The 13,350-nt window shown below is 34.0% G+C and overlaps 1 protein-coding gene across 4 annotated transcripts in view; it reads left to right on the top strand.

The window, feature by feature from the left end:
* RPS6KA5 (ribosomal protein S6 kinase A5) overlaps nt 1-13,350 on the top strand; it is a 178,943-nt gene that overhangs the window by 116,398 nt on the left and 49,195 nt on the right. The gene's annotated exons all lie outside the window — the stretch shown is intronic.

Genomic DNA, 13,350 nt, shown 5'->3' with positions numbered 1-13,350 from the left:
CTGGTTGAATGTCTGCTATGATTCGGGCACTGTTCTTCGTAGGTATTGGAATCTGGCAATGAACAACATAGACAAAAATTTCTCCCCTAGACAGGGAAGCAGACAATAACAGGTGAATTAGGTAGTGGTGAGCTTCAAGAAGACAAGTGCAGTAGGAAAGAGGGATAGAAGTCTCAGGGTGAGAAAAGGTTGTACTTTGAAATCGGGTGATGAGGAAGCGCCTCGCTGAGAAGGTGACAGTTGAGTAGAAACAGGAAGGAAGTGAGAACATGAGCCATCTCAGTATCTTAGGAAGAGATTTCTAGGTAGCGGAATCAGCCAGTGTTAAGGCCCTAAGGTGGGCATATGCCTAGGCTGTTTGTGGAACAGTGAGGAGGCCAGCGTGGGTGCACAGAATGAGTGCGGGAGAACAGCAGGAAATAAGGACTACCTGCTGACTACTTACTGAGGAGGTGATCATATGAAGGAGGATTATACAGATCAGACGGGACATTGAAGACCCTTGTAAGGACTGTGGCTTCTCTGAGTGACATGGGGAGCCACTGGAGAGTTTTGAGTAGAAGAGTGACATGATGTGACTTATTTTAGAAAGGCATCTCTATTTTCCGAGCACGAGCGTCCTGTAGTGGGGCACATCTAGAAACATGGAGACCAGTTAGGAAAGCTGTTGCATTCATCTCAGCGGGGAGTCTGGAATTGGGGCGAGAAGTCTCATTCAGAGATACAGATTTGGGATTTGCCAGTATATTAATACAAGTAATATTTAAAATCATGAAAATGAATGAGAATATCATCAGAGTAAGTGTAGGTAGAAAAAAAAAAAGGACCAAGCTCTAAACTCAGGCTATTCTAGCGTTACGAGAATGAAGAGATGAGGAAAAGCTAGCAAAGGAGACGGAGGAGGGGGGGAGGGGAGCTGGGGGGGCTGGGAAGAAAACAGGCAAGTGCGTTGTTGTGGAAACCAAATGAAGATGTGTCTCCAGGATGAAAATGATCAACTATGTCAAATACATTGTTGTGAGGTCACGTAAGATGAGGGCTGAAGACTGAGCATTGACTCGGTTTAAACCCAAGGAGAGAGAGAACGGGAAGAGACATACTGTCATCTACAAATACAGACAACTGCTGGGATTTCCTGTAAAAAGGAATAGTGCAGTTCTGTGGAGAGCATAGTAGAGGATGACGTGAGCTCAAGAGAGGTCTTCTGGTTTTAAGATGAGAGGAATGACAGAGGTCATAGCGCTGGTTGGCACAGTCCGGAAGAGGAAGTGGGGGTAACTATTGCTGGAACACTGTCCTTTAGAGGAATATACTCGAGTGTACTAGTGGAGATGCAGCAGCTCGTAGCTTGGGCAGGTCGTCCTTAGAAACAGGAGAAGGTTGAGTTCCTGGGCACAGGTGTGGGTGGCTGTCAACAAGTGGTGGTGGGAGCTTCTGGAAGGTCTTTTCTAATTGCTTCTGTTTCCCCGTTGAGAGTGACGAAGGGAAAAGAATCCTTGGAGGTTGGAGAAGAGAGAAGATATAAAATAAGGAGCTAAGACAGTGGGCGAGTGAATGGGTTAGGAATGCTTGTGTTTGCTGGGCAGCATTCAAGGCCCACTTGAGGTTCATGATCATGAATTTAAAGTGAAATTGGTCAACTTGATTCTGTTTTTTTCTCCAACCACATTTAGCTGCTCAGGTTCAGGCCGAGTGGATGGTAGCCTGAATTTAATCTTGTTTTAGCACTCTTACTTCATATGTATATATCCATGAACAATATATGCTATTAGTTTGTGTTTATAAAATTTAGGTACATATCATGGCATACCATATCGCAAATTGTTTTCTATTTGCCTTGTATTTGAAATGTTTCCAAGTAGATAAATATGAATTTTTTATTCATTTTAGCTGCTGTAGAATACTCTTCTATATGGGTTCTCCAGTTTTTCCATTCTCCTACTGAGATATATTTAGGTTTCTGTGTTTTCTCTATCAGAGTGTTAGTTTTTTTTATGTTATTGATTTATTGGAGTTTTTAAAATATTCTAGATAACCATCTTTCATAATTACATATTTTGTGAATTTCTTTTCCAAGCCTTTCACTTGTCTTTGACTTTGTTTAATGGTGTTTTTACCATTCTCACATTTGATATTTTAATGTAATCAAATTTATAATCTTTTAAGATTTACATTCTTTGAATCTTTTTTATAACTTTTAATTGTGGTAAGATACACACAACATAAAAATTACCATCTTAATCATTTTTCAGTGTACAGTTCAGTAATGTTAATTATATTCATTGTTGTGCAACAACAGATCTCTACAACTTTTGCATCTTGCAAAACTAAACTCTATACCCATTGAACAACTCATTTCCCCCTCCTCCTAGCTCCTGGCAGCCACCATTCTACTTTCTGCTTCTGTGAGTTTGACTACTTTAGGTACCTAATATTAATATAAGTAGAACCATATAGTATTTATTTTTTGTGACTGGCTTATTTCAGTTAACATGATGTCCTCAGGGTTCATCCATGTTGTAGCATATGACAGGATTTTCTTCTTTTCTAAGGCTGAATAATATTTCATTGTATGTATGTATGTACACATTTTGTTTATCCATTCATTCACTAATGGACATTTGGGTTGCTTCCACTTACTGGCTGTTGTAAACAGTGCCACAATAAACATGGGTGTACAAATATTTCTTTGAGATCACGCTTTCATTTCTTTTGGCTATATACCCAGAAGTGGGATTGCTGGACCATATGAGAATTGTATTTTTAATTTTTTGAGGAACCTCCATATTATTTTCCATAGCAACTGCGCCATTTTGCATTTCCACCAATAGTGCACAAGGGTTCCGATTTCTCCACCAATAGTTGTTATTTCTGCTTTTTTCGATAGTGGCTGTCCTAATGAGTGTGAGGTGATAACTCATTGTTTGAGTTACGGTTTCTGTAGTGATTAGTGATGTTGAGTGTCTTTTCATATGCTTGGTGACCATTTGTATATCATCTTTGGAAATATGTCTATTGAAGTCCTTTACCTATTTTTAAATCATGTTATTTGCTTTTTTTGTTGTTGAGTTGTAGTTCTTTATGTATTGTGGATACTAACTCCCTATTAGGTATATGATTTGTAATTTTTTTCTCCCATTCTGTAGGTTTTCTTTTCCCTTTTCTGTTTCCTTGTATGTAAGAAAGTTTTTAACTTTGATGCCATCCCATTTGTCTATTTTTGCTTTTGTTGCCATGCTTTCGGTGTCACATTGAAGAAATCATCGCCAAATCCAGTGTCATGAAGCTTTCCCCCTGTTTTCTTCTAGAAGTTTTACAGTTTTAGGTCTTACATTTAGGTCTTTAGTCCATTTTGAGTTAAATTTTGTTTTTGGTGTAAGGTAAGGGTTCAACTTCATTATTTTGCATGTGGATATCCATTTTTCCTGGCAGTATTTGTTGGAGACACTGTCCTTTCCCCATTGTGTGGTCTTGGCACCCTTGTCAAAGATCATTTAACCATATGCACAAAGGTGTATTTCTGGGCTGTCTATTCTGTTCCATTGGCCTATATGTCGGTCTTTATTCCAGTATAAAAATATTTTAATTACTGTAGCTTTGTAATATATTTGAAATCAGCAAGTGTGAGACCTCCAGCTTTGTTCTTTTTTAATATTGTTTTAACTATTCAAGGTCCCTGAGATTCCATTTGCGTTTTAAGATTTTTTTTTTCTATTTTGCAAAAAATGTCATTGAGATTTTGATAGAGATGACACTGAAACTCTAGATCACTTTGGGTACTGTGGACAATTTAACAATATTAAATCTTCCAATTGTGAGCATGGAATGTCTTTCCATTTATTTGTCTTCTTTAATTTCGCTCTCTTTTTTTAAATTTCACTCGTCCTCCCACCTCCCTCTCCTTTGGCAACCATCAGCTTGTTTTCTATGTCTGTTGGGTCTGTTTCTGTTTTGTTTATTCATTTGTTTTGTTTTTTAGACTCCACATATAAGTGAAATAAGACAGTATTTGTTGTTCTCTGTCTGACTTATTTCACTTAGCATAATACCCTCTAGGTCCATTCATGTCACAAATGGCAAGATTTTTTTTTATTGCTGAATAATATTCCGTTATCTAAGTACCACATCTTTATTCATTCATCTATCAGTGGACGTCTAGGTTGCTTCCGTATTTTGACTATTCTAAGTAATGTTGCAATGAACATAGGGGTGCAAATATCTTTTCAAAACAGTGTTTTGTTTTCTTCAGATAAATACCCTGAAGTAGAATGCTGGGTTTTATGGCAGCCCTATTTTTAATTTTTTGAGGAATCTCCATGCTGAAAGTATGAGATGTCTTTCCACTTATTTGTATTTTCTTTAATTTCATAATATTTTGTAATTTTCATTGTCAGAGTCTTTTGACCCTTTGGCCAAGTTAATGCCTAAGTATTTTATTATATTTGGTGCGATTTTAAATGGGATTTTCCCCCCTTGGTTTCCTTTTTTGGATTGTTCCTTGTTAGTGTATAGAAACATAACTGATTTTCGTATGTTGATTTATGTATCCTGTAACTTTGCTGTATTTACTTATTAGTTCTAATAGGGTGTGTGTGTGTGTGTGTGTGTGTGTGTGTGTGTGTGTAATCTTTAGGATTTTTTACGTATAAGATCATATCACCTGTGAGCAGAGATAATTTTATTTCTTCTTTTCCAACTTGGATTTCTTTTTCTTGCCTAACTGCTCTGGCTAGGACTTCCAATGCTATGTTGAATAGAAGTGGTTAGAAGAAGCATCTTACCTTGCTACTAATCTTAAAGGAAAAGCTTTAAGTTTTTCCATCATTGAGTATGATATTTGCTGTGGGCTTTTCATATGTAGTCTTTATTATGTAGTTTCCTTCTATTCCTAGTTTGTTGTTCAGTGTTTTGTTTCATGAAAGGGTGTTGAATTTTGTCAAATACTTTCTCTGGATCAATTGAGATAATCATATGGCTTCTGCTCTTTATTCTGTTAGTGTGGTGTATTATATTAATTGATTTTTTTTGTATCTTGAACCATACTTGCATTCCAGAAATAAACCCCACTTAGTCACGGTGTATAATCTTTTTAACTCAGTTTGCTACTATTTTGAACTTCAGCTTGCTGGTATTTTGTTGAGGATTTTTCTAGTTTTTATCAGGAATATTGGCCTATAATTTTCTTTTCTTGTAATACCTTTCCCTGCCTTTGGCATCAGGGTAATGTTGGCCTCATAAAATGAGTGGAAGTGTGCTCACCTCTGCATTTTGGGGGAAAAGTTTGAGGAGGATTGGTCCTATTACTTTTTTAAATGTTTTCTAGAATTTTCCAGTAAGCCATCTGGTCCTTTGTTGGGAGGTTTTTGATAACTGATTCAATATCCTTACTGATTATGGGTCTGTTTATATTTTTAATTTTTAATGATTCAGTCTGATTGCATGTTTCTAGGAATTTATCCATTCTAGGTTATCCATTTTGTTGGTGTATAATTAATTATTCATAGCAGTCTCTTTGTAATGCCTTCTGTTTTGTTTCTGACTTTAGTTATTTGAGTCTTCTGTTTTTTTCTTAATCTAGCAAGGAGTTTGTCAGTTTTGTTGCTCTTTTCAAAAAACAACTCAGTTTTGTTAGTTTTTTCTCTTGTTTTTCTATTGTTTCATTTATTTCCGGTCTAATCTTTATTTCTTTCACTCTGCTAACTTTTGACTTTGTTTTACTAGTTCTGAGGGTGTAAAATTAGGTTGTTGATTGCTTGGAATACTTTTACATGAAAACCTTTTCTTATCTCAATGTATTAATAAGATATTCCCTTCCATTTTCTTTTTAAAATTAGCATTTGAAGTCTTTAATTTACTAGGAATTGATTTTTGTATATAAAGTGGGATGGGGACCTTAATTCATTTCCAGTTGACTGAACTATTCATTGAATGGTTAGTTATTCCTTTCCCTACCAATTTGAAATGCAACCTCTGTCATGTGCCAAATTCCTACGCGTGTTTGTGAGTCTATTTCTAGTTTCTTCACTCAATTCCTTCTTTCTGTTTGTCTCCCCTTGAGTCAAAACCAAAACTCTTAAAGGCCATGATTTTACAGTAAGGTTTAAATATGGAAAGGTGAAATTTTTCTCCTCTTCACCCTTACTCTACCATTCCCTCCTCCTTCCCCCTGATTTTCTTCCTCTCTCATTATCTTCTCTACTCTTAGTCTTTTGCTCCCCCACATGAATTGTGGATTTGAATTTATGAATTAATTTGGAGAGAACTACAATCTTTGGATATTAAATCTTCCAGTCAATGAATTTACATAAATAAATATTTATATTTTCCCATTTATTTTGTTGTTTTCTATGTCATTCAATAAAATTTAGAATTTTCTTTGTAATGCTTTATACATATATTATTAGGTTTATTTCTATTAACTTTATAATTTTGTTCCTATTTACAAAAATTAGAATATCTACATTTTCCTTAGCAAAGCATAGGAATGTTGTTTATCTTGTACATAGCAATGTTGCTGAATTCGTGTTAGTCCCACTAATTTACAGATTCACTCGGATTTTTTATGTAGGTGACTATAGTTAAAGAAAAAATCAGAACTATTTGTAAGTAATGATGGCTTTATATGAAGTGAATGTGGAATAATGTATATAAGATCCTATTTCTCTGAAAGATTCCTCTGAATGCTTTTAGGGCATATACATATATTTTTCTTTTTTTTCCCTTTTAGGTGAGTTTGATTATCTTTTCAAATAATGATTTAATATTTTTAAAATATGTAGTTATATTTAAGTTTTCAGTTTCTTGAGTCAGTTTTGGTAAGTTATATTTATAGAAAATGTTATATTTTTTCCTTTTTAAATTTTTTGGCATTACATTGGTCATAGAATTTCCTTATTTTTTAATCTCTTTTAACTGTTGTAATATTTTCTTATAAATTATTAATATTATTGATTTGTAATTTTCCTTTTGTTTTCCTTGATCAATTTGCTAGAGGTTTGTCCATTTATTAGTCTCTTCCAAGAAACAGATTACGTCAAGCCTCTCATTGTTTTTCTTTCTTTGATGATGTTCCTTTATTACTTCATTTCTTTTACTTCCAGTAAGTTTCTTTCGTATTCTTTTTCTAAGCTTTTGAGTTGGACATCCAGCTCCCTAATATTTATTCTTTCTTTTTTAAACTTTATTTTTTAATCTAAGAACAGCTTTAGATGTATTCACAAATTATAACATATAGTATTATTATTATTCTAATACCCTACTATTCACTGTGTTTTTTTTTCTTTGGGCTATGAATTATTTAGAAATGGGTTTTTAAGTTTTTAAATATATAGGACTTTTTGGTTATATTTTTGTAAATGAACTCTAATTTTGCTTCCTGTTTGGAGAAAAGATATATGTGATTTTTTGGTGTGGTATTTGAAATTGACTTTGTGACCTATTACATGATTAATTTCTGTAAATGTGTCATGTATACCTAAAAAGACTGGGTATTCTCTAATTGTTAGATATAAAGTTTTGTATATTTTCATGAACACGGGGCAAATCTTCCCTAGCTTCACTAATTATTTTCCTGCTTGATTGGCCAGTTATAGAAGAGATAGGTTAAAATATCCACTCTGATTGTCGATTTGTCCATTTCTTCTGGAAGATCTCTCCATTTTTGCTTATATAGTTTATGGCTCTTCAAAAATTTTTTATGATATTCAGGCTTGGGATAGTGTTATTCTCCTACTGAATTTTCCTTTTATTAATATGTAATGACCCTACACAATTTGAAGAATTCTTTTTACCATAAATTTCATTTTCCTGATATTAATAAGATACTCCAGATTTCTATTGGTTGGTGCTGGTCTGATATATCTTTTTCTATATCTTTACTTTCAATATTTTTTTTTTGTCATATGTTTCAGTTGTGCCTTTTACAGCTAACATGTAGCTGAATTTTGTTTTTGATTGAGAATTTTTTCTTTTAACTGCTGAGTTAAATCTGTATATTATGACTACTGATAAATTTTGATTTATTTTTCTTATCGTGTGTTTTTCTTTATCATAATTTCTCTTTGTTTTTCCCTTCTCCTTTCCTGTCTTCTATTTATATGATTACGATTTATTTATTTCATTTGCCCTTAATGGTCTAGAAGTTATATATAGTCTATTTCTATTTTGTTAGTGGTTATTACCCTGAAAATTTTAACTTATACACTGACTTAATAGAGTAAAAAATTAATCATTATGTCTGTGACTATCATGACCACTACAAGAACACTAGAATGTTTTAACTTTAATTATCCATCTCATCTTATATATTGGGTTGTCGGAAAAGTCATGACGCATTTTTGCAATGAAAAACAGAAAAAATATGTCATGACTTTTCCGACAACCCAATATTATTGTTACTTATTATTTTAGTCCCGCCTTACGTTATATTTCTTCAAATTAATCATCATTGTGTAATTGTTATTTTTTTTATAAATTCAGTACTTGTTTAGATCTTCTCACATGTTTACCTGTTTACTCTGCTCACTACTGCGTCTTACACCTTACTCTTTTCTTGTGAGTTCAGTTTACACCTGAAGTGCATCCTTTTTAGATGTCCTTTTAGTAAGAATCAGTGAATAGTAAACTCTGTCTTTGTCTTAATATGCGTTTATTTTGTCCTGCATATTCAGTGATTATTTAACTGGGTGTAGAAATATATAGGAATGGACTAGTTTTCTTTTTATATCTTTTTATGGTTAAAAAAAAAAGTATGGCTTAGTGAATTGCTATAAGGCAAACAGTCTTATAACCACCACTCGAGTTAAGAAATGGAAATTCACCACCTATGAGTATATTTTCACTTAGTTTGCTTGGGACTCTTAAAACATTCAGGATAATTTTCTCAACCCTATCTCCTGTTTTATAAATTCTGTCTTCAGTTTTGTCTACTCTGTTTAATCTGTCTATTTTTTAATTACCACATTTTTTTTCATTTATATAGTTCTATTTTATTCATTTTCATATCTTTCTAATCTTGCCTGTGCTGCTATATTGTTTTATGAATATTTTCCTTCTATATCTTTCATCTTGTACAACATAGTAGTCTTTTATAGATTACTGTTCTACTGTCTCAAGTAATCCTTTTGTTGTATTTATGGAGTCTGGTTTACTTATTTAGTAATTTTGTGTCTCCAGGGCTTTTCCATGTGAATCCTAGGCCATCTAAATTGTGGGACTTTCTCTGTTTCTGTCATGTGTTCCAGAGTATCACGACATTGGACCAGATTTTCTCACTTTCCCATAGCATAGGTGGTGGGAGTAAATGCAGGCCCCAAATCTACAAGAGGCACAGGCTTAGAGATTTGATTTTACAAGAGGAACATTTATTTGTTTTTTGTTTGTTTGATTTTAATTAAATGTATTGGAGGTGACAATGGTTAGTAAAATTACATAGGTTTCAATGTACAATTCTACAATACATCATCTATATATCACGTTGTGTGCTTACCACCCAGAGTCAGTTCTTCTTCCATCACCATATATTTGACCCCTTTACTAGCATCCCTCCCCCCTTACCCTCTGGTAACCACTAAACTGTGTCTGTGTCTGTGAGGTTTTTTTTCTTTGTTTGTTTGTCTTGTTCCTTTGTTGCTTTCAGTTTTATATCCCACACATGAGTGAAGTCATATGGTTCTCGACTTTTTCTGTCGGACTTACTTTGCTTAGTATAATAATCTCAAGATCCATCCATGTTGTCACAAATGGCACCATTTCATCTTTTCTTATGGTGGAGTAGTAGTCCCATTTTGTGGTGTGTGTGTGTATTTGTTTTCTAAGCTAGAGCCCAGACAGAAACAAACCTGTGTCAGTGAGTTAATTGTATTCTTCTAGACTTTGCATTTACTGAGGGTTCAGCTTTGTTAGGTTCTAAGGTTCACACAAGAGTGGTAACTCCAGTCCACCCCATTTGAACTGAGGGCCTCATCTTTTGTCCTCATTAGAGTATCAAAACTGAAGCTTCTGGATTGCTGAGACTTGTAGCAGTTTGCCTTCTTTCCCTTCGTGCAGCTGCAGCAGGGGCCATGTGCCTCCCGCCTGGTTTGCAACCCCCGCTTCATGGCTGGCACCTACGACTGGCCCTTTCTGTGAGCACAGCCTGGGATGACGAGCAGTGCAATACTTCTTTTTTTAAATCCAGCATTTCTACATATTTGTTGTGAGGAGATTTGTCAAAATTAGGATGGGAAAAAAATACAGGAAATGGAAAAAAGTATTTTCATTGGTAATTTTACACTTAACTCACAGATTTATCTATCATAAGCAGAGAAGATCAGGATTAAACATTGGCAAATAAAAACTAGGAATTATTGGGTTGTCAGAAAAGTCCTGATGTATTTTTTCTATGTTTTTCGTTGCAAAAATGTGTCATGACTTTTCCGACAACCCAATATTTAATCTAGTGTATATTGAGAGATACTTGAGAGTTTGGCAGTTGAGTTTCTATTTGGATTCTTTCTTAAAAGGAAACCAGTTTTTTTGTCCAATGTTATCTGGTCCTTCTCTCTAAGGAAGTGAAGCCTCTTTAATCAGCCAATCACTTAAGTACAAGAATATTCCATATTATCTGCCAGGATGGTGCACACACATTGCTTTTATGATTTTTACATTCAAATAAATTCTCAGTTGTAATCTTTTGACTCTGTGGTAGCTTTAATAAGTAATGTTGCTTATAAAATAGTATGGACTTAAAGTCTAAATTGCCCGACTCCCTGAGAAAAATATTACTATAAAGATATTTTGAAGAAATAAACAGTAATTACAATAGAATTGAGCTGTTAACCCAGCCTTTTTCTATCATAGTTTGTAAAATATGACTTTGCAATCTTTCCTGCCCCCAAGCAGAAACCTTCCCTTGTTGTACCTCATCTATTTGTGATCTTGGTAGAATTATCTGAAAGACAATAAAGGTAGAAAGAACCCAGAGGGAATAACACTTCCATTGGGGCACAGGAAGAAGAAGCCTGTACAGAATTGTAAGGGGCTAAAATGGCAATGTTTTAAAAAAACCAGAGAGACTTAAAAAATGTTTTGTCTCTGTTTACTATTATCCCTCTGTGATTGGAACTTCCCAACACTTTTAAGCTTTAATTTCTCCATCTCCTGGAGTTTCTATCAAATAGATTATTATGTATTAATTATTTGTTAATGTAGGTACTACCTACTCCCCTCTCCCCCAACCAAAATCAGAAAAGCTAACGTGAGTTTAAAGAGAGCTTGAAGGTGGAGGAAATAAATACCTTTGAGCACTTAATGTGGTTCTCAGCCTCCTGTCTCTGGAGACAATAAAGGAGTGAGTTGCATAGTTCTCATTGTCAGATAACTAAAATCTGGGAAGTGATTGTGACTATCAGACCTTCCGAGCAGTAATCAATAAAATCTGTATGTTTCATACCCTTTTTATACTAAATTTATGAATATCTAGTGTTTTGAAAAAGAGTGCAGATTTTCATGACGTTAAGTTTCTAAATTTAATCATTGCCTCATACTTAGAAGGAAATATGCATAATTTCAAAATGGTTTGTGAGATGGAGCTGCCTATAAATGAAAATTTATATTTGCTAAAAAGACTGGTTTTCTAAATAAAAACCTAGAGTGTCAATAAGTCAAAACCCATTATCTTTTTACTCATAAACCATTTTGGAGAATTATTTTTCAGTATACCTAAACTTGATTTAGCATATGTTTTAAAGTATCTTTTAAGATGAGATTAAATGAAAAATACTATAATATAGTAATTTTTATGTGCTTCTTTATATCAGCTATACAGTGATTTTTTTTGCGTAATATCCAAAGAAGGTTTATTGCATAATAAATAGTATGTTAATTACTATTTAGTTTTATGAAGTTTGGGGTTTTTTTAAAAGTAATTTTGTAGTATTTTTTTAATAATTCGGTGAACCGATGAATGCTTTCCAATACACACATTTCTTCTAAGCATGTCTAACAAATTGTTAAAAATTATTCGTTACTTTTTATACACAAATTTATATGGAATCAATTTTATTTAGCTTTAATCTTTCCAGTAGTTTGATACAAAATTAACATTTGATACTGAAATGATGAAGCAGAGAGATGATATTTGATATATGATTTATATTAGCTAGTCAGTAACATTCTAGTAGCTAATAAAAAAATTTTCTGCAGATCTACACGTAATTGAATTATTTCTTTCAGTTTCTAAGAGGATATTAATCTTTCAGTATATGAAGCACATAAAAATGAATTATAGACCATATTTTATTTTATTTATATATATGTATATATGTTAACGGTTAAGTAGTTTTAATACATTTATTATAGTGTTTTAATAAGTTCATTACATCCATTGTGTTTGGGCTTAACTTTTATTTTTTTATTTTATTTTATTTTATTTATTTATTTATTAATTAGCTGAACCATCCTGCCACCTGTTGGCAGCGCAGCGACAGCTCATCTTGGGCCAGGAATCAAACCGGCGACCCTGTTGCTCAGAGCTCACACTCTTGAGTGAGCTCTTAACCAACTGAGCCACTCAGCCAGCACTGGGCTTAACTTTTAGCTAACAGAGTAGGGGACTTATACCAGTCTGTAACATTGCTGGAGTAGTGTTCTTTACATTTAAAATTGGTAAATAAGAGGAATGCTTATTTTTCTTGAAACCTTGCTAGTGGAAGAAAAGTGTAAATTGAAAACCTTCCTCTAATATACTCTGTGAAGTATATTAATGGCACCAAAATACCTTTAAAAGTTTCAGGGGCATCCGGTTAGCTCAGGTGGTTAGAGCTCAGTGCTCATAACACTAAGGTTGCCAGTTCAATCCCCGCGTGGGCCACTGAGCTGTGTCCTTCACAACTAGATTGAAACAACTACTTGACTTGGAGCTGATGGGTCCTGGAAAAACACACTGTTCCCCAATTAAAAAAAAAATTTCAGATATAGCCATACAAATGTATATTATTAAAGAGGACTTCTTTGTCCTACTTAATATGTCTGCATTACAATTTAAATATTTATTCTTCTTTGTTACATTGGGATGAGTTGTATGAAACAGTTGGTCCTTTAAAAAATTAGGGTTTTTTAAAATTAATTTTCAGGCCTGATATATTAAATTAGCCCTTCTTAAAATTCTGCAAAAGAGAAAAAAAAGTGTTTAAGAGACAATCTTTTTTTAAAGACAGTTTTGCTCGGGCCGGCCGAGTGGCGCGATGGTTAAGAACTCGCTTGGGATGCCAAAGGGCCCCGGTTCGGATCCCACATATGAGGGCCAGTGACACTGCCCTCTATAGCTAAGATGCTGAACAACAGCTCAACCTGGAGCTGGGCTGCCGTGAG

The sequence above is a fragment of the Hipposideros armiger genome, unplaced genomic scaffold, assembly GCF_001890085.2.
Source record: "Hipposideros armiger isolate ML-2016 unplaced genomic scaffold, ASM189008v1 scaffold_67, whole genome shotgun sequence".
NCBI classification, from domain to species: domain Eukaryota; kingdom Metazoa; phylum Chordata; class Mammalia; order Chiroptera; family Hipposideridae; genus Hipposideros; species Hipposideros armiger.
The sequence above is the reverse complement of the archived record's forward strand: the minus strand, read 5'-3'. Positions and strand labels throughout refer to the sequence as shown.